Here is a 22556-nt window from a genome sequence, read left to right as displayed (position 1 = left end):
GTATTTACTACATTAATTCTTATGGGAAATACTGCTTCGATTTTAGGTCGTTTGGAATTTAGGCCGACCTTCTGAAACGATTTAGTATGGCCAAAAAATGAGGTTCCACTGTACTTAAAGACTAGACAGACTTCAAATATTCAATATTTTACTCAATTTACGATATATATACATTTTTAGTCTTGTAATAATGGTTCAACCCATTAAGGGTCTGTCCCGTAGTTCTACGACTTTGAAGCCTGGGTCCAAGCCATAGTTCTACGCCATAGCTCAGCTCACTAAGATAAACTGATCGGTAAATTTGGGCTTAGATATAAGAAAATGCATCCATGTGGTAAGTGGTAAGAGATGATTTGACTGGTTTTAGTAATGAAAATGACTTGAAACCGAGCTCAAAGTAGCGGAAATGTTCGATTTGTCGATGTTCAAGGGTAAACAAATCGCATCACATGTCCAATACACGTCAGCTGGTGGGTCTAATGTGCATTCACGAATGTGCTGATATTATTTATACAGTTATTCCAAAATTGCATAACATGAAATCTTCTATTTTATGGTGTGAATAAAAAAGCATTATTTGAATAAAAAATCAAAGTGGAAGTCATTTGTAAAGCCTGGAAACATATAACTATTAAACAGAAGAAATGTTATTTTAGTGTCAGAATGCCTGCATTGTTTATTCTGGACCTTATTTTGAAATTGGAATATTTTGAACTTTGTGTGAAAATGGCCAAATTACCGATTTCAAATAACTTTTTTGGGTAGTTGAAATAGTTGATTGGGTGATTTCTTGTGTTCAATCGATAAAAGTAATAGCGAAATAACTAAAAATCTGGTCGGCTGGAATAATGTAATTGGCCTAAAATGGGAGTCAAAGCGGGCAAAACCTCTGATGCTCAAGTATCGCTGACACAGCGAAATTCGCGAGTATAATTTTGTCAATTTGCCATCAAATTTAGTACTTTTTGTTTTATTACCATCAGAAAAAGGTTCTCTAAAATTTTGTAAGAAATTTTTTTTTTTTTTTTTTTTTTTTTTAAATTCTTGGACCCTATGGACAAGTTCCAGATTTGGTGTCTGGACCCTCTAAGGGTTAATAGATAAGGGATAGTTAATATCTGGGAGAGTTGCTTCAAATTTGGCTAGAGATTAGCATAGTGTGGGTATGGTTATTACCGAGAGATGAGATGAATTTTAAGTACGTATAGTCCTTAATTGATTTCTGGGCAGGGGACCTTTTGCTGGTTTGGACAAAGAGTTCCAGATCTTCAGGCCCTTTATGCGCACTGAATTTTTGCATAGTGAGAGATGGACACGAGAGATGTCAAAAAGTGCTTTGTGCCTCGTGTTATGCCTGTGTGTTCTGGTGTAGCTGTCTAGGAGCAGTTTGAGCAGAGGGTTTATACTGCAGTATAATATTCTGTATATATAGTAGGCACAATAATGTGTGTGTATATTTTGTGAAGTAAGTTCAAGCTCTTAGAGTGGTGGGGTGTGTTGTCTGGCACGGGAGTTTGTGATCATCCTCACCACAGCTTTTTGTTGGGTTATTAAAGGTTTAAGGTGATTGGCTGTGGTAGATCCCCAAGCATAAATACCATAGGTGAGATAAGGGTATATCAGAGTGATATAAAGTAATGAGCACCATTTGGGGTACACAGTATCATATAGTTCCCTTGGGGTCCTTGGTCTATAATAGTGTAACATTTTCCAAAGACTGGTTAAAATGGGATTGGTAGGTTAGGTAAAGGAAGACCCACTTGTTTGGGACCTACAAACATCACCTAATTTTCCAAGAAACAAAAGAATTCTTGCAACAAAAAAAAAAAAAATTGTTTATTCATGAAGCCAATGGAAACAAGTCACTTTTTTTTTTAAGCCTGCCCATAATGCTCTGCATACAAGGGGCTTTGGCATGTTGCACTGTAATAACTGTATTGTACTTAACTGTATCATGTTCAAATTAATAAATAAATAAATATATAAATAAATTCATAGGTAATTTCCCTATACGACTATGAAAGACAAAAATGTGAATTACACTTACATAAATGTGCTTATTTTGCAATTATTAAAAAGATATTACTTAATAAAAAAAACCAATGATACTAAAAAAATAAATGTCTATAAACACACAGACTTAATCCATTAAATTCCATCACTCAGTGATAAATGACCTTTAATATTTACAGAAATGGTTATATTAAAACTTAGTTCATACTGCTTTCAGAGGTAAGATATACAAGCTTTAGTTGGTTAACTACATATGATTTTACAAACTATTAGGTGATCAGGTTTGATCCATGGAAGGGGAGGGTGGTGCCACTTCCTTGAAGCAAGAACAGTAAGGGGGCTGATGAATTAAATGGTAATGCCTTCAGCTCACATCAGAAAGGTCCAAATTAAATCCCACTACATGTTGTTCCTGTTGGGGTTTATAGAGCTCATGACACATGTCATGTCGAGCCCCGCCTTCCAGTGCCTAGAAAAGAAACCTCAACCAAAGTGGAAGGACAGTGACTAATGGCCGTTTGTATTTCATGTCCCCAATGCACCCTGAGGTCAGCAAGAAGGTATAGGTTTAGGCCAGGATCTCCTGACAGTCTGGAGGGTCAAACCCCTACCCACTGAAGAGGTAGGGTTAAAGACTGCACCCTGAATGTGCACAATGGCACACAGAGGATAGTCTGTGCATAATGGCAATGGGGGCACCACAGTAGGAAGTGCTCCACTGTCTCAGGCTGAGAGGGGCACCACAGGCAAGATGGAGAGTCCATCATCTGAAAGCGGTGCATATGAGCTGTCAGCTGTGAATGCCCAACCCAGAGGCAGGTCAGTGCAACATCCACAGAGAAACTGTGATGACTAACCCAAGGGTAGAGGCCATTGAAAGATCAAACTGAGCTCAATGCTGAAGAGAGGCAATGTGTCAGATCCCCCTGCCATAAATAGTGGATTTTCCTCCAAACAGCCTTTGTAAAATCACTGCAGCCCAATGCAAGAAGGATGGGGGGGGGGTGAATGGCAAGAAGTGTGTGTGCAAGGAAAAACCGCTTGATCAGCCACTTCATTGTCCTGAATGCCAATATGAGCTGGTACCCACTGAAAAGCAATTCTTCAACCTGGTCTTTGTAAGAAGTGCAGAAGAATCAGTCTGGCAGATGAGGAGACGGAGGGACCATGGATGAGCAGAACAGAGCAGTACCAAGGAAGACTGGGAATCAGAGAAGTGAACCACAGGCTGAGGTGGAAGGTAAGAAGGCAAAAACTCAAGACCTGGTGAATGGCGAAGAGCTGCCCTCCTAGGAGTGAGCGAGTGGCCTCTTAACTGCCAGGTTTGACCGAGAAAGATTAGCAAAGAACGCAGTTGAACTCCAGCACACGTGAAAACGCTTATAATGATTCCTTACACTTGTTGCCAATTGTCAACTAGCATAAACAGGTACCAGGGTTTGTCAATTGTTACAGGTCGTATCTTCAAGAAGATAAGAATCCCAATGAAAATAAAACCCCGAGTAGCCTCTTGGGTTTTATCCTGGGCAACTAACTCCTCAGGTTAACATTATTTTTTATCCAGCATCATGGTACACCTTCCCTTCAAAAGCAGTTAGTGGCAAAACATGTTGAGTTAATGTAGGATAACCTAGAAAGACTGACATTTACTTTGGGGTTATTCTAGAAATAATAAACAACACACAGGCCTCAAGTTTAATATTAATTTCTTTTTAAATTTTGGTCTACTCTTTTGTTATCGCAACTCTGAGAGACTACTTAAAAAAATAATAAAAGGCCAGCGAGTGCCAAGTATTGATGGAATATTGTCTTGTGGGAAAAACTGACCTATTTTTCCCAAGGAAAGTTTTCTTTGATCAACGAGGATATTCAACTTAACTCACGTCACTCAACACGTCTATCATGTCTCATGTTAGTGTTGCATATCACTTACTGTCGTGTGACAAGTGTTAACAGTAATGAGGTAGGATGGTAGTTTAGCAGGCCATTAACCTGTGTGGCGGCGGCGGCGGCGGCGGCCTACAACAACAAGAGTGACAGTTGTAGGTTAACCTGCACTAGCCCGGCCTACCTTACACACTCATACACTGTTGTTACTGCTACATCACACACACACACTCTACTCTAACACAGGGTGACCTGTGTGTACTCACCAGGTGTAGTACTCATGGTGTAACAAGTGTAACAAGCAGAGAGAGAGAGAGAGTGTGGAGTGAGTCACAACTACACAATGTTGCCACCAACACCACCAACCATCACCAGAGACAACCAACACAAACATATTTTAATATAATGGACTTTTATTGTGAAGTTACGTAAAGCTATGATATATGGTGTGTCTTTTATGATCTATATAACACTTTTTATAAGGTTGGAGCAGGAAATACCTTTAAATAACACACCCATCGAATCAAATTCTAATAAAGTATTTTCTCAAAAATGCATGCATAAGAACCAATATATTCGCATTTTTAATTATCCTATAAGTATATAATATATTAGTAAACTTTTACAAAACCCATATTCTTATAACTATCCTATATTGCATATGTTGTTCGTGTACTCTGAATCTAGTGGTTTTTAATTTATATATAATCACTCAGAATGCTTTTAGTTTCACTATTCATCTGTATTTTAAGCTACATTTTTTATGTTTCGGCTGATAATATGAAAAATTACAAACTATATACATATATTTTTTTAACTTCAATATTTGAGGATGGTTGAAGTTTTTCAATAGTCACAGATGATAAACAATGTAAAAATGTAAGTATTTTAGGACCCATCCTTCATTAACATACATGTATATCAGGTTCTAGAACATCAAATTTTAGTTAACATTTATTCATGTAGGTAAAATGTTCATAAGGCATTATAAATATTTTTGTCCCAGCAAGACAAACTGGAGTCCACATCACATGAGTCTAAATCCAGCTCACACAACTAATATTTTGAGTTAATTCTCTTGTGAATTATAATATACTTCTCGTACTATTGTATATTGTTGTATTTTACAAGTATATAGCTCATAAAAATAAAGTTTTTGTAATAAGTTTTGATGAATGAGGTAAAACATGTACATAATATCCAATATTTACTTATAAGAGTGTTGCTATTAATTTTTAAGTACAAATTTAGTAATTCTTAACAATATTACTGTTTTCATCCATTTTGTATTGCATAAAAGATGGTAAAATAAGACGGTAGAGTAGTTAGTAATAATAGTATATTGTTAGTAACAACAGATGATTGTTGTTGTTGTTGTTGTTGTTGTAGTAGTGGGCGAGGTTTGTCTCCAGTCTTCTCCATCACTAATACTCTATATTACTTTATATATCAGTAAGTTGTTGTAAGAGTGACCTGAACATCACTATAACAGTACTGTGCTACACTTCATCTTGTACATTATCAACAACTTTAATAATAATGTTCATGAGTCTGCCGGGTAAAAAAATATTCCTGCCGTTAATTAATCTTCAGTTAGGTTGTCAACAAATATTCACATTTAGATTTTGTGCATTGAAATATTTGCTTTGTACAATGTTTGCATTATTATTATTATTATTATTATTATTATTATTATTATTATTATTATTATGACACTGGCTGATTCCCACCAAGGCAGGGTGGCCCGAAAAAGAAAAACTTTCACCATCATTCACTCCATCACTGTCTTGCCAGAAGGGTGCTTTACACTACAGTTTTTAAACTGCAACATTAACACCCCTCCTTCAGAGTGCAGGCACTGTACTTCCCATCTCCAGGACTCAAGTCCGGCCTGCCGGTTTCCCTGAATCCCTTCATAAATGTTACTTTGCTCACACTCCAACAGCACGTCAAGTATTAAAAACCATTCGTCTCCATTCACTCTTATCAAACACGCTCACGCATGCCCGCTGGAAGTCCAAGCCCCTCACACACAAAACCTCCTTTACCCCCTCCCTCCAACCCTTCCTAGGCCGACCCCTACCCCGCCTTCCTTCCACTACAGACTGATACACTCTTGAAGTCATTCTGTTTCGCTCCATTCTCTCTACATGTCCGAACCACCTCAACAACCCTTCCTCAGCCCTCTGGACAACAGTTTTGGTAATCCCGCACCTCCTCCTAACTTCCAAACTACGAATTCTCTGCATTATATTCACACCACACATTGCCCTCAGACATGACATCTCCACTGCCTCCAGCCTTCTCCTCGCTGCAACATTCATCACCCATGCTTCACACCCATATAAGAGCGTTGGTAAAACTATACTCTCATACATTCCCCTCTTTGCCTCCAAGGACAAAGTTCTTTGTCTCCACAGACTCCTAAGTGCACCACTCACTCTTTTTCCCTCATCAATTCTATGATTCACCTCATCTTTCATAGACCCATCTGCTGACACGTCCACTCCCAAATATCTGAATACATTCACCTCCTCCATACTCTCTCCCTCCAACCTGATATCCAATCTTTCGTCACCTAATCTTTTTGTTATCCTCATAACCTTACTCTTTCTTGTATTCACTTTTAATTTTCTTCTTTTACATACCCTACCAAATTCATCCACCAATCTCTGCAACTTCTCTTCAGAATCTCCCAAGAGCACAGTGTCATCAGCAAAGAGCAACTGTGACAACTCCCACTTTATGTGTGATTCTTTATCTTTTAACTCCACACCTCTTGTCAAGACCCTCGCATTTACTTCTCTTACAACCCCATCTATAAATATATTAAACAACCACGGTGACATCACACATCCTTGTCTAAGGCCTACTTTTACTGGGAAATAATTTCCCTCTTTCCTACATACTCTAACTTGAGCCAGCCTCACTGTCCTCGTAAAAACTCTTCACTGCTTTCAGTAACCTACCTCCTACACCATACACCTGCAACATCTGCCACATAGCGCCGCTATCCACCCTGTCATACGCCTTTTCCAAATCCATAAATGCCACAAAAACCTCTTTAGCCTTATCTAAATACTGTCCACTTATATGTCTCATTGTAAACACCTGGTCCACACACCCCCTACCATTCTTAAAGCCGCCTTGTTCATCTGCTATCCTATTTTCCGTCTTACTCTTAATTCTTTCAATAATAACTCTACCATACACTTTACCAGGTGTACTCAACAGACTTATCCCCCTATAATTTTTGTACTCTCTTTTGTCCCCTTTGCCTTTATACAAAGGAACTATGCATGCTCCCTGCCAATCCCTAGGTACCTTACCCTCTTCCATACATTTATTAAATAATTGCACCAACCACTCCAAAACTATATCCCCACCTGCTTTTAACATTTCTATCTTTATCCCATCAATCCCGGCTGCCTTACCCCCTTTCATTTTACCTACTGCCTCACAAACTTCCCCCACACTCACAATTGGCTCTTCCTCACTCCTACAAGATGTTATTCCTCCTTGCCCTATACACGAAATCACAGCTTCCCTATCTTCATCAACATTTAACAATTCCTCAAAATATTCCTTCCATCTTCCCAATACCTCTAACTCTCCATTTAATAACTCTCCTTTCCTACTTTTAACTGACAAATCCATTTGTTCTCTAGGCTTCCTTAACTTGTTAATCTCACTCCAAAACTTTTTCTTATTTTCAACAAAATTTGTTGATAACATCTCACCCACTCTCTCATTTGCTCTTTTTTTACATTGCTTCACCACTCTCTTAACCTCTCTCTTTTTCTCCATATACTCTTCCCTCCTTGCATCACTTCTGCTTTGTAAAAACTTCTCATATGCTAACTTTTTCTCCCTTAATACTCTCTTTACATCACCATAAACCAATCGCTCCTTTTCCCTCCTGCACCCACTTTCCTGTAACCACAAACTTCTGCTGAACACTCTAACACTACATATTTAAACCTACCCCATACCTCTTCGACCCCATTGCCTATGCTCTCATCAGCCCATCTATCCTCCAATAGCTGTTTATATCTTACCCTAACTGCCTCCTCTTTTAGTTTATAAACCTTCACCTCTCTCTTCCCTGATGCTTCTATTCTCCTTGTATCCCATCTACCTTTTACTCTCAGTGTAGCTACAACTAAAAAGTGATCTGATATATCTGTGGCCCCTCTATAAACATGTACATCCTGAAGTCTACTCAACAGTCTTTTATCTACCAATACATAATCCAACAAACTACTGTCATTTTGCCCTACATCATATCTTGTATACTTATTTATCCTCTTTTTCTTAAAATATGTATTGCCTATAACTAAACCCCTTTCTGTACAAAGTTCAATCAAAGGGCTCCCATTATCAATTACACCTGGCACCCCAAACTTACCTACTACACCCTCTCTAAAAGTTTCTCCTACTTTAGCATTCAGGTCCCCTACCACAATTACTCTCTCACTTGGTTCAAAGGTTCCTATACATTTGCTTAACATCTCCCAAAATCTCTCTCTCTCCTCTACATTCCTCTCTTCTCCAGGTGCATACACGCTTATTATGACCCACTTTTCGCATCCAACCTTTACTTTAATCCACATAATCCTTGAATTTACACATTCATTTTCTCTTTTCTCCTTCCATAACTGATCATTCAACATTACTGCTACCCCTTCCTTAGCTCTAACTCTCTCAGATACTCCAGATTTAATCCCATTTATTTCCCCCCACCGAAACTCCCCTACCCCCTTCAGCTTCGTTTCGCTTAGGGCCAGGACATCCAACTTCTTTTCATTCATAACATCAGCAATCATCTGTTTCTTGTCATCCTCACTACATCCACACACATTCAAGCATCCCAGCTTTATAAAGTTTTTCTTCTTCTCTTTTTTAGTAAATGTCTACAGGAGAAGGGGTTACTAGCCCATCGCTCCCGGCATTTTAGTTGCCTCATACGACACACATGGCTTACAGAGGAAAGATTCTTTTCCACTTCCCCATGAACAATAGAAGAAATAAAGAAGAACAAGAGCTATTTAGAAAAAGGGGAAAAAACCTCGATGTATGTATATACAGTATATATATGCATGTGCATGTCTGTGAAGTGTGACCAAAGTGTAAGTAGGAGTAGCAAGATATCCCTGTTATCTCGCGTGTTTATGAGACAGAAAAAGACACCAGCAATCCCACCATCATGCAAAACAGTTACAGGTTTCTGTTTCACAGTCATCTGGCAGGACGGTAGTACTTCCCTGGGTTGTTGCTGTCTACCAACCTACTACCTACATATTATTATTATTATTATTATTATTATTATTATTGGCATACATTGGTGGAAGGTTATGATAGTTTAACTTATGATAATACAACAAAATATTCTCAAGATTATTAACCCAAGATAACTCGAGACAATCTCTGCCTCCTTTCTTTCCCTCTGTCTCCTTTTCCCTCACCTCTCCCTGCTCTCTCCCCCTCTTCTCTTTCACTCTTCTCTCTTTCCATCCTCTCTCCCTCATCTCTCTTTCCCTCCTCTCCCTCTTCTCTTTCTCCCTCTTCTCTTCGCCTCTTCTCCCTCTTCTCTCTCTCCCTTTTCTCTTTCTCTTCTCCGTTTTTTTACACAAGGTTTGACAAGGTTCAGGATCCCTAGCTTTATTGACAAGCTATTTACAGGTTAAGGATTCCTAACTTTATTGGCAAGCTAAGAGCTTTTACCTACATCAGCTCATTTGAAAGCATTTTTATTGTTATGAGACATACAAGTAGGGAACAGGATAAAGTTGGAGCCATCTGTGGGCCAGCATTTTCATTTGATCAACTGACTTTATCTCGTTGACATCATTATGCTGTACGAATGTGTTCCATACTCGAGTCATCCTGGGTATATATGATCTCAGATGGAGTGATGTTCTGGAGAAGGGTACAGGCAGAGTGAAGTTGCTGTTTTCTGCCCATCTTGTGATATAGAAGCTTGCTTCACGCTGTCCTCGAAGTGGATCCAAGTGTGGTACTTTGACAATATTGGCCTTATACATAACAGTAAGGCCACCCACATCCCTCCTGTGTTTATAATATATATCAATGATCTTGATGAAGGAATTACTAGCGATATGAGCAAATTCACCGATGACACAAAGATAGGTAGGATAATTGATTCAAATGTAGATGTTAGGGAAATTCAGAAGGATTTAGACAAGCTCTATTCTTGGTCAGAAAAGTGGCAGATGCAGTTCAATGTAGATAAATGCAAGGTTCTGAAGCTCGGGAGTATCCATAACCCTAGTACTTATAAGTTAAATAATGTAGAACTTAGCCATACAGATTGCAAAAAGGGCTTGGGGGTTATGGTAAGCAGCAACCTTAAACCAAGACAGCAATGCCTAAGTGTACGTAATAAGGCAAATAGATTACTGGGATTTATATCAAGAAGTGTAAGCAACAGAAGTCCAGAGGTCATACTGCAGCTTTATACATCATTAGTAAGGCCTCACCTAGATTATGCAGCTCAATTCTGGTCTCCATATTACAGAATGGAGATAAATTCATTAGAAAACATTCAGCGTAGGATGACTAAATTAATACATAGCATTAGAAATCTTCCTTATGAAGAAAGATTGAAGACTCTTAAATTGCATTCACTAGTTAGACGAAGAATGAGGGGAGACATGATCGAAGTGTATAAGTGGAAGATAGGTATTAATAAAGGGGATATTAATAAGAACATGAGAATGGAGGAACACTGCAGAAGGCCTACTGGCCCATGCAAGGCAGGTCCTTATCAAAACGACCTCTACCTTAAGCTACCCAAGAAATAACTCCCGTACCCAATGACACCAATCAAACCCAGCCCCTCCCACTCATATATTTGTCCAGTCTCTTCTTAAAGCTACCCAAGGTCCTAGCCTCTATCACCCCTCTGGGAAGACTGTTCCACACATCTACAACTCTGTTAGAAAACCAGTACTTACCTATGTCCTTTCTAAATCTAAATTTATCCAACTTAAATCCATTATTTCTGGTTCTTACCTGGTTTGACACCCTCAGTACTTTATTAATATCTCCCTTGTTTATGCCCATCATCCACTTACACACTTCAATGATATCTCCCTTCATTCTACGCCTCTCCAGAGAGTGGAGATTTAAGGCTTTAAGTCTATCTTCATACGGGAGGTTCCTTACACAGTAAATCATTTTAGTCATTCCTCTCTGTATGTTCTCTAATGAGTCTATATCCATCCTGTAGTAAGGGGACCAAAACTGAGCAGCATAATCTAAATGAGGCCTCACTAGTGATGTATAGAGCTGTAAAATAACTTTTGGACTTCTGTTACTTATACTTCTTGAGATAAATCCAAGTAATCTGTTAGCCTTGTTGCGCACACTAAGGCACTGCTGTCTTGGCTTTAGATTTCTGCATACCATGACTCCCAAGTCTTTTTCACATTCTGTATGATCAAGCTCTACTTCACCTAGATTATAGCTTCGAGGGTTATTTTCATTACCAAGGACTAGTACTTTACACTTATCCACATTGAACTTCATCTGCCATTTTTCAGACCAAGACATTAATTTATCCAAATCCTCCTGGAGTTCATTGATATCCTCCTCAGAGTGAATTATACGGCCTATCTTTGTATCATCAGCAGACTTACTCATGTCACTCGTAATCCCTTCATCAAGGTCATTAATGTAAATTATGAACAAGAGAGGGCCTAAAACTGATCCTTGTGGAATGCCACTAGTGACTAATCCCCATTCAGATTTCACTCCATTAATGGTAACTCTCTGCTTTCTATTGGTAAGCCATGCCTCTATCCATGCTAGAACTTTACCTCCTATACCATGAGCTGCCACTTTTCTTAAGAGACTCTTGTGAGGTACTCTATCGAAGGCTTTACTAAAATCCAAATAAACAATATCATATTCCTTATCACTGTCAACTGCCTCAGGTGTTCTATTGAAGAATGTCAGTAAGTTTGTCAGGCAGGAACGACCTCTCGTGAATCCATGCTGAGACTCATTTATCAAGTTATGCTCTTCAAGGTGACTTCTGATAATGTCAGCTATAATTGATTCTAATAACTTGCCCACTATAGATGTCAGGCTTATTGGACGGTAATTTGAAGGAGTTGACTTATCCCCTGATTTGAATATAGGAACCACATTAGCCATCTTCCACAACTCTGGCACAACACCGGTAAGGATGGACGCATTAAACACACTCGTTAATGGCTGACTAAGCTCCATCTTGCATTCCTTAAGTACCCTGGAAAACAGCTCATCGGGTCCCGGGGACTTACTTTGCTTCAGTTTGTCTATCTGTTTAATAACCATGTCCCTCGTGACAGTAATATTAGTTAATTTAAATTCATCAGGAACTAAATAATTGTTAATTACTGGAATCTCATTTACATCTTCTTGTGTAAAAACTGACAAAAAATAGTCATTAAATAAGGAACACATTTCCAGTTCATTATCCATCAGCTGTCCATTCCCAATTTTCAGAGGTCCTACTTTTTCCTTCACCTTCGTCCTATACACTTGAAAGAACCCCTTTGGATTAGTCTTTGATTCACTAGCAACTCTAATTTCATAGTCACGTTTAGCCTTTCTAATCCCCTTTTTTACTTCTCTTTTAAGCTGAACATATTGGTCAGTAAGGTTAACCTCTCCTCTTCTGATGCACCTATAAATTCCCCTTTTCTCCCCTAATAGATGCTTTAGCCTCCTGTTAACCCATTTGGGATCGTTATTATTAGACCTAATTTCTCTCTGGGGAATGTATATACTCTGGGCACGGTGTACATTATTAAGAAAACAATCATAAAAGCAGATCCCTTCATAATCATAAGTATGATCATTGTCAATAAAATCATTAGCTAGATAACCCCAGTCAAGATTAGACAGGTGTTCCCTAAGTCCATTATAATCGGCAGAACGAAAATCAGGGATTTTTACTGTATTATCATTATTCTTGCATTCCTAGTTAATGCTAAAAGTGATGGATTTGTGATCACTTGCGCCAGGCTCTTCAGTGATCTCCAGATTATTTACGAGTGTTTCCTTATTTGACTAGACTAGGTCTAGCAAATTATTACCCCTGGTAGGCTCTGTTACGCACTGCTTCAGAAAACAGTCCTGAACTGTTTCCATAAAGTCACTGGACTCTAGATTACCTGTCAAAGAATTCCAGTCAATTTGACTAAAATTAAAGTCCCCTACTATGACTATGTTAATGTGTCTAGAAGCCCTAACAATTTCGTCCCAAAGAAGTCTCCCTCTATCGTGATCCAAGCCAGGAAGTCGGTATATTACACCTAGAATTAGTTTTTCTTGACCCTCTACAAACTCTACCCAAACAGATTCTGTTACTGTTCCATCTATTTTTTACCTGTTTTTATGCAACAATTAATATTTTCTCGAACATATAATGCAACTCCTCCCCCCTTCCCATTACATCTGTCCACATGGAACAACTTAAACCCTTGAATATTACACTCAGCAATCATATCCCGACTCTTTAAATCATACCAAGTTTCAGTTAATGCAATGATATCAAAGTTCCCAGCACATGCTACCAAACGTAGTTCATTAATTTTATTTCTTGCACTTCGACTGTTAGTATAAAATACCATCATATGTTTTTTCTTCTGCACATTTTTCCTATTCATCTTTGTTTTTACACAATTTCTGAAATTATCATTGCCTAGAGTTACTCCATGACAGTAACTATTAACCCTTTCAGGGTCCGTCCCGTAGATCTACGGCTTTACGTTCAGGGTCCAAACCGTAGATCTACGCCGTGAGCTCAGCTCACTCTGATAACCTGTGAGTGGTACATTTGGGCCTAGATATGAGAGAATACATCTATGTGGTATGTGTGCACCACATAAAACAGATCCTGCAGCACACTGTGTATAATGAGAGAAAAAAAATGAAATCATGATTTTTCGATTAAAACAGCAACTTTGCAGTGTTTTTTCGTATGTTTTTTATAGTTGTATTTGCGATTTCTTGGTCTCATTTGATAGAATGGAAGACATATTACAGAAATAGAGATGATTTTGATTGGTTTTAGCATTGGAAATGGCTTGAAACTGAGCTCAAAGTAGCGGAAATGTTAAATTTTTGCCGATATTCAAGAGTAAACAAACGACCTCACACGTCTAATACACGCCAGCTGGTGGGTCTAATATACATTCACAAATATGGTGATGATATTTATACAATTATTACAGTATTGCTTAACAGTAAATCTTCTATTTTTTGGTGTGAATAAAAATTCATTATGTGAATAAAAAATCAAAATGGAATTTATTTGTAAAGCCTCAAAACATAACTAATGAACAGAGGAAATGTTAATTTAGTGCCAGGAATGCCTACATTGTTCATTCTGGACCCTATTTTGAAATTGGAATATTTTGAACTTTGTGTTAAATTGGCCAAATTAACAATTTCCGATCACTTTATTTTGTAGTTGAAACAGTTGACTTGGCGATTTCTTGTGCTCAATCGATAGAATAGAAGTAATACTAGTGAAATAGCTAAGAATTTGGTTGATTGGAATAATGTAATTGGCCTAAAATGGGAGTCAAAGTCGGCAAAATCGCCGATTCGTAAATATCGCTGACACATCAAAATTCGCGAGAGCATAATTTCGTCAATTTTCCACCAAATTTCGTACTTTTTGTTTTATTACCTTCACAAAAAGATTCTCTACGATTTCATAAGAAAAAATAACAAATTTTTTTTTTGAAAATTCTTGGACACTGGTGCGTGACTCCAGATTTGGGCCTTGGACCCTGAAAGGGTTAAGATTCTTTACCCCTTGACTGTCGCAACCCCCAATCCTGGTGTCGCAAAATTTAAAAAAAAAAAAAAAATTATTTTTTCTTATGAAATGAAAGAGAATCTTTTCCCGATTGTAATGACACCAAAAAAACGAAATTTGATGGAAAACTGACGGAATTATGCTCTCACGAAGTTAGCGACCTCAGAGATATTTACAAATCGGCGATTTCGCCCACTTTGAGCCCTATTTTCGGCTAATTCCGTTGTTCCAGTCAACCAAACTCATAGCTTTAGAACTCCATTTTTTCTATCGATTGAGTACAAGAAACTACCCATTTATCGATTTCAACTACCCAATAATGTGGTCAGAAATTTGCAATTTGGCCAATTTCACGAAAATTAAAAAATATGACAATTTCAAAACAAGGTCCAGAATGAACAGTGCAGACATTCCTGGCTCTAAAATAACATTTTCTTTATTCATCAGTCATGTCTCCAGGCCCCTCTGATATTACTCTTGCTTTCTATTTTGAATTTTTATTCAAACAAAAAATAGAAGACTTACTATTATGCAGACTACTGCAATACCATAATAATTGTATAAATAACATCAACCCATTCATGACTGCATATTAGAATGGCTAGTTGGACATTTATTGGACAATGACATCATTTGTTTACTTTTGAACATCGGCAAAAATCAAACATTTCCCCTACTTTGAGCTCCATTTCCAGGTTCTTTTTAAAGTAAAATCAATAAAAATCACCTCTATTTCTATAATATGTTTTCCATTCTATCAAATGAGACCAAAAAAACGAGAATACAACAATAAATACTATACGAAAATAGATTACAAAGTCGGCATTTTAATTAAAACAACGGTCGGAGTTTTTTTTTCTCATTATGCACTGCGTGCTCCAGGATTTTTTTTTATATGGTGCACACTGACCACACAGACCCATTCTCTCACATGTGGGCCTACCAGCTTTCTCCTGCTTGATTTGAAGCCGCTAGAATTTATGAGTATATATACGTCAAACACGGTACCTCGTAAGACGTATATGTACGACTGCAACAGTCAAAGGGTTAATATCAGAGCATAAGTCAATGTATCCATACTCATTATTTATCATTTCTAAACCCATACCTCTAACTAATCCTAGTTTAATGTCTTAACAACCCCCTCAACTGAGCTAGCAAGAAAACCCACACCTGCCCTGGATAAGTGAACCCCATCCCTGGCATGCATGTCATTTTGGCCATAGAAGTTGTCCCAGTTGTCAATGAATGGTACTGCATTATCCTTACAGTGTTTATCCAGCCAACAATTAATACCAATTGCTCTTGACAACCATTCATTACCAACACTTCTTCTTGGCAAAATGCCACATATAACAGGGTGCACCCCCCCCCTTCTTCCTAATTATGTCTGTAGCTGTCCTGAACTTTCTAACTAAATCCTCACTTCTACGCTTGCCAACATCATTGCCTCCAGCACTGAGGCAAATAATAGGGTTGATCCCATTACCGTTCATGATGTTGTCAAGCCGGCTAACAATGTCCTCCATGAAGATTAAGACACTTACGCACCATATGGGAATCTTTATTCAGGAAACGTTTTGCCACACAGTGGCTTCATCAGTCCAATACAAAACAGAGAGGTGCAAGTAGAGGAGGACATTGAGGTAATCAGTCCCTCAGCCTGGAGTCGATGTGTTCAGTCCATCAATCTTGTAGAATGTAGGTACATTCTACAAGATTGATGGACTGAACACATTGACTCCAGGCTGAGGGACTGATTACCTCAATCTCCTCCCCTTCTTGCACCTCTCTGCTTTGTATTGGACTGATGAAGCCACTGTGTGGCGAAACGTTTCCTGAATAAAGATTCCCATATGGTGCATAAGTGTCTCAATCTTCAACTTGTCGGTTTTCAAAACCATTCATCACAATGTCCTCCATCCCAGCACCAGGAAAGCAAACCCTCTGTCTCCTACTCCTATCCTTCAAGCAGAACGCCCTATCCATGTATCTAACCTGGCTAACCCCAACAACAACAATATTCTTATCTTCAATGGCGTCGTTCGTTGTGACGTTCCCAGTAGTCGACTCACATTCGTCGGGTAGCACGGAGAATGTATTAGATGTTTCCACAGCAGTCTCTTTCTTCTTCATCGTTTCTGTCTTTCCATTCTTCTTGATCGTCAACTTCGTTCCATGCTGTCCAGCCACTGACCACATTCCCTTCTTGACCTGAGGACTCAAAACAGGAGGACTACTACGAATCCTCGTGTTTTCCTCAGTCAATCACCGTATCTCCATCTTCGCTACTCTCAATTCTTCTTTAAGCTGCTGGTAAAGTTGCTCGATGGAGGGCATCTTGGTTCAGTCCACAGATAGCACACAAGACACTTCTTCACAGAGTTAAGTACAGATCACCACTTAAATACAGGTCTTGAGGATATCTCTCCAAGAGAGAACCCGCAGTAATGGATTTAAATTAGATAAGTTTAGATTTAGAAAGGACATAAGAAAGTATTGGTTTGGAAATAGGGTAGTTGATGAGTGGAACAGTCTACCTAGTTGGGTTATTGAGGCTAGGACTTTGGGTAGTTTCAAATTTAGGTTGGATAAGTACATGAGTGGGAGGGGTTGGATTTGAATGGGACTTGCACATCAGAGCTTATTTCTTGGGTAGCATTGAAAATTGGGTTGGGCAAATGTTTTGTTAGTGGGATGAATTGTAAAGGACCTGCCTAGTATGGGCCAACAGGCCTGCTGCAGTGTTCCTCCTTTCTTATGTTTCTTATGTTTAAATCCAACCCCTCTCGTGTATTTATCCAACATAAATTTGAAACTACCCAATGTTTTAGCTTTGATCACCCTACTAGGCAGACTTCCACTCATCAGCTACCCCTATTACCAATGTTCATTTATACATTTTATTAGTGCTTTACATTTATTTGGCTTTTTTTCTAAGTACAGGCGACCTGTACTTAGTCAGAGGTGACCTGTACTTAGCTCAGAGGTGACCTGTACTTAGCTCAGAGGTGACCTGTACTTAGAGGTGACCTGTACTTAGCTCAGAGGTGACCTGTACTTAGCTGAGGTGACCTGTACTTAGCTCAGAGGTGACCTGTACTTAGCTCAGAGGTGACTTGTACTTAGCTCAGTGAGGACGTGTCGAGTGTGCTCTCTACGGACTGAACCAAGATGCCCTCCATCGAGCAACTTTACCAGCAGCTTAAGGAAGAATTGAGGATGGCGAAGATGGAGATTCGGCGACTGACCGAGGAAAACAAGAAGATTCGTAGTAGTCCTCCTGTTTTGAGTCCTCAGGTCAAGAAGGGAAACTGGTCAGTGGCTGGACAGCATGGAACAAAGTTGACAATCAAGAAGACGAATGGAAAGGTAGAAACAATAAAGAAGAAAGAGACTGCTGTGGAATCTGTTGTGGAAACATCTAATGCTTTCTCAGGACTACCCGACGAATGTGAGCTGACTACTGGGAACGTCACGACGAACAACACCAAGGAAGGTAAGAATGTTGTTGTTGGGGATAGCCAAGTTAGGTACATGGATAGGGTGTTCTGCTTGAAGGACAGGAGTAGGAGACAGAGGGTTTGCTTTCTTGGGGCTGGGATGGAGGATATTGTTAGCCGTCTGGATGACATCATGAGAGGTAATGGGAGCAATCCTATTATCTGTCTCAGTGCTGGAGGCAATGATGTTGGCAGACGTAGGAGTGAGGACCTTATTAGCAGGTATAGGTCAGCAATAGAAGTAATTAGGAGGAAGGGTGGGAACCCTGTCATATGTGGTATTTTGCCAAGGAGAGGAGTTGGAAATGAATGGTTGTCCAGGGCAATTGGTGTCAATTGCTGGCTGGACAAATACTGTAAGGAAAATGCGGTAACATTCATTGACAACTGGGACCTCTTCTATGACAGAAATGACATATGCCAGGGATGGGGTTCACTTATCTAGGTCTGGGGTTGACGCACAGGCAACTGCAGTGGAGGAAGCTGTTAGGACTTTAAACTAGGAATAGTTAGTGGTATGGGTTTTGGCAGGAAAACAGTGAAGTCCCAGTGTAGTAATATTATGAGTTCTAGGGGAACTAGTAATAAGCAGAACGAGGTAGATACTGAAAAGCCAGTGACACTAGGTGATAAGGACAGTAATAGGTTTAGTAGAAAAATAGAAATGAGCAGGAATGATAAAGGGAAAGGAGAGTCTTTCAATGTATATTATGCTAATAGCCGTAGTGCTAGGAATAAGATGGACGAATTGAGATCAGTTGCTAGTGCAGGTAACATTGATGTATTTGCTATAACTGAGACGTGGTTTAATTCAAAAAGTCGGGACATGGCTGCGGAATGTCACATTCAGGGTTTTAAATTGTTCCAAGTAGATGGAAGTATCAGGAAGGGGGGAGGAGTGGCATTGTATGCCTGAGATCGCTTGAACTGTTGCATAAAAACGGGTATAAAGTCTGAAGTAACACATACGGAGTCTGGATAGAATTTTCAGAGGGGCATGAAAAATTGATTTTAGGTGTGTTATACCGTCCCCCAAATTTAGATAGGGACCAAGGGAGACTACTGTGGGAGGAAATTGTTAAGGCCACAAGGCACGATAATGTAGTAATTCTAGGAGACTTTAACTTTAGTCATATTGATTGGAATTTCTTGACTGGGAATTTAGAATCATACGGCTTCTTAGAAGTAGTTCAGGATTGTTTTTTGAAGCAGGTTGCGACAGAACCTACAAAGGAAAATAACCTGCTTGACTTAGTTCTGGCAAACAAGTAATCCCTTGTTAATAATTTAGAAATTTCAAAGGAACTGGGTGCTAGCGACCACAAATCAATTACATTTAGCATTGAATGGAAGTATGATAGTGGAGATAACTCAGTAACAGTCCCAGATTTTCGCTTAGCAGATTACGATGGGCTTAGAGAACACTTATCATCTGTTGACTGGGGTAACAAAGAGAGCTATCAGTATGACAGTTTTCTGAACACAATACATGCTGCTCAAAGAACGTTTACCCCATATAAAGAAATTAGATCAAATAGAAATGACCCAAAATGGATGAATAATAGGCTGAAATATCTACTAGGACATAAGAAGGGAATTTATAGGCATATCAAATGAGGTGAGAGTCATCTTATGAATCAGTATATTGACATTAAGAGTGACATTAAAAAGGGGATAAGAAAAGCTAAAAGGGACTATGAAATTAACCCTTTCAGGGTCCAAGGCCAAAATCTGAAGTGGTGCCCCAGTGTCCAAGAATTTTCAAAAAAAAAATTTTTTATTTTTTCTTATGAAATGGTAGAGAATCTTTTTGTGAATGTAATAAAACAAAAAGTACGAAATTTGATGGAAAATTGACGAAATTATGCTCTCGTGAATTTTGATGTGTCAGCGATATTTACGAATCGGCGATTTTGCCGACTTTGACTCCCATTTTAGGCCAATTACATTATTCCAGTCGACCAAATTCTCAGCTATTTCACTAGTATTACTTCTATTCTATCGATTGAGCACAAGAAATCGCCAAGTCAACTGTTTCAACTACAAAATAAAGTGACTGGAAATTGGTAATTTGGCAAATTTAACACAAAGTTCAAAATATTCCAATTTCAAAATAGGGTCCAGAATAAACAATGTAGGTATTCCTGGCACTAAACTAACATTTCCTCTGTTCATTAGTTATGTTTTGAGGCTTTACAAATAAATTCCATTTTGATTTTTTATTCACATAATGAATTTTTATTCACACCAAAAAATAGAAGATTTACTGTTATGCAATATTGTAATAATTGTATAAATATCATCACCACATTTGTGAATGTATATTAGACCCACCAGCTCGCTTGTATTAGACGTGTGAGGTCGTTTGTTTACTCTTGAACATCGGCAAAAATTTAACATTTCCGCCAATTTGAGCTCAATTTCAAGCCATTTCCAGTGCTAACACCAATCAAAATTATCTCTATTTCTGTAATATGTCTTCCATTCTATCAAATGAGACCAAGAAATCACAAATACAACTATAAAAACATACGAAAAAACACTGCAAAGTCGCTGTTTTAATCGAAAATCATGGTCTCAGTTTTTTTTCTCTCATTATACACAGTGTGCTGCAGGATTTGTTTTATGTGGTGCACACATACCACATAGATGTATTCTCTCATATCTAGGCCCAAATTTACCACTCACAGTTTATCAGAGTGAGCTGAGCTCATGACGTAGATCTACGGTTTGGACCCTGAACGTAAAGCTGTAGATCTACGGGACGGACCCTGAAAGGGTTAAAGTTGCTAGGGATTCGAAAACTAACCCAAAAAAGTTTTTTCCAGGTCTATAGAACAAAAGTTAGAGATAAGATAGGTCCACTTAAAAATAACTATGGGCATCTTACTGACAAAGAGAATGAAATGCTCTCGATTTTAAATAATTATTTTCTCTCGGTTTTTACACAGGAAGACACTGAAGAAGATAAATTATGTAACATCACAGTCACTAGTGAAATGGTTGTGAAGTAGATAGACAGACTGAAGCAAAATAAGTCGCCGGGTCCTGATGAGATTTTCTCAAGGGTTCTTAAGAACATAAGAAAGAAGGAACACTGCAACAGGCCTACTGACCCGTGTAGAGCAGGTCCATGCCCCGCCCCTCCAGATTAGACCAATGACCCACCCCCCCGGATTATCCCAATGACCCACCCAGTCTGGTCATCCCCACTCAAGGATGGAGCACTGTACCAGACCCAGCAGCACAAGCTAGTCAGGTCCAACTCACACCCACCCACACCCACTCATGTATTTATCTAACCTATTTTTAAAACTACACAACGTTTTAGCCTCAATAACTGTACTCGGGAGCTCGTTCCACTCATCCACGACTCTATTATCAAACCAGTGCTTTCCTATAACCTTCCTGAATCTTAATTTTTCCAACTTGAAACCATTACTGCGAGTCCTGTCTTGGCTGGAAATTTTCAGCACACTATTTACATCCCCTTTATTTATTCCTGTTTTCCATTTATACACCTCGATCATATCCCCCCTAATTCTACGCCCTTCGAGAGAGTGCAGATTCAGGGCCTTCAGTCTATCCTCATAGGGAAGATTTCTGGTACATGGGATCATCTTTGTCATCCTCCTTTGTACATTTTCTAGAGCATTTATATCCATTCTGTAATACGGTGACCAGAACTGAGCAGCATAGTCTAAATGAGGCCTAACCAAGGATATACATGTATAGAGTTGAAGAACAACCTGAGGACTTCTATTATTTATACTTCTAGATATGAAGCCAAGAATTCTGTTAGCTTTATTGCGAACACTAATGCACTGTTGTCTTGGTTTTAGGTTACTGCTAACCAGAACTCCTAAATCCTTTTTGCAATCAGTAGTATTAAGATCTACATTATTTAGTTTATATGTGGCATGGTTATTTAACTGTCCAACATTTAGAACTTTGCATTTGTCAGTATTAAACTGCATCTGCCACTTCTCCGACCATTGCATCAGTCTATTCAAATCATGCTAGAGTGCTATAATGTCCTCATTAGAATGAATTGGACGGCCTATTTTGGTGTCATCAGCAAATTTGCTTATGTCGCTATTTATTTTTTCATCTATGTCGTTTATGTAAATTGTGAACAACAACGGGCCCAACACTGACCCCTGAGGAACACCGCTTGTGACGTGCCCCCATTCTGATTTTTCCCCATTTATGCAGACTCTCTGCTGTCTATTTGTCAGCCATGCCTCTACCCAGGAAAAAATTTCTCCTCCTATTCTGTTTGCCCTTAGTTTCCTCAATAGCCTCTGGTGTGG

The 22556-nt window shown here is 38.8% G+C and overlaps 1 protein-coding gene across 1 annotated transcript in view; it reads left to right on the top strand.

Moving 5' to 3' along the window:
* The first annotated feature begins 5267 nt into the window (after positions 1 to 5267).
* Positions 5268 to 22556, top strand: part of LOC128706073 (myotubularin-related protein 9-like) — a 178002-nt gene continuing 160713 nt past the window's right edge. The window contains exon 1 of the mRNA XM_070093314.1: positions 5268 to 5352. The gene's annotated coding sequence lies outside the window, so the exon portion shown is untranslated. The remainder of the gene's footprint in view (positions 5353 to 22556) is intronic.

Source organism: Cherax quadricarinatus, chromosome 3 (genome assembly GCF_038502225.1).
Source record: "Cherax quadricarinatus isolate ZL_2023a chromosome 3, ASM3850222v1, whole genome shotgun sequence".
In the NCBI taxonomy this organism is placed as follows: domain Eukaryota; kingdom Metazoa; phylum Arthropoda; class Malacostraca; order Decapoda; family Parastacidae; genus Cherax; species Cherax quadricarinatus.
This window is presented reverse-complemented; position numbering and strand designations above follow the sequence as displayed.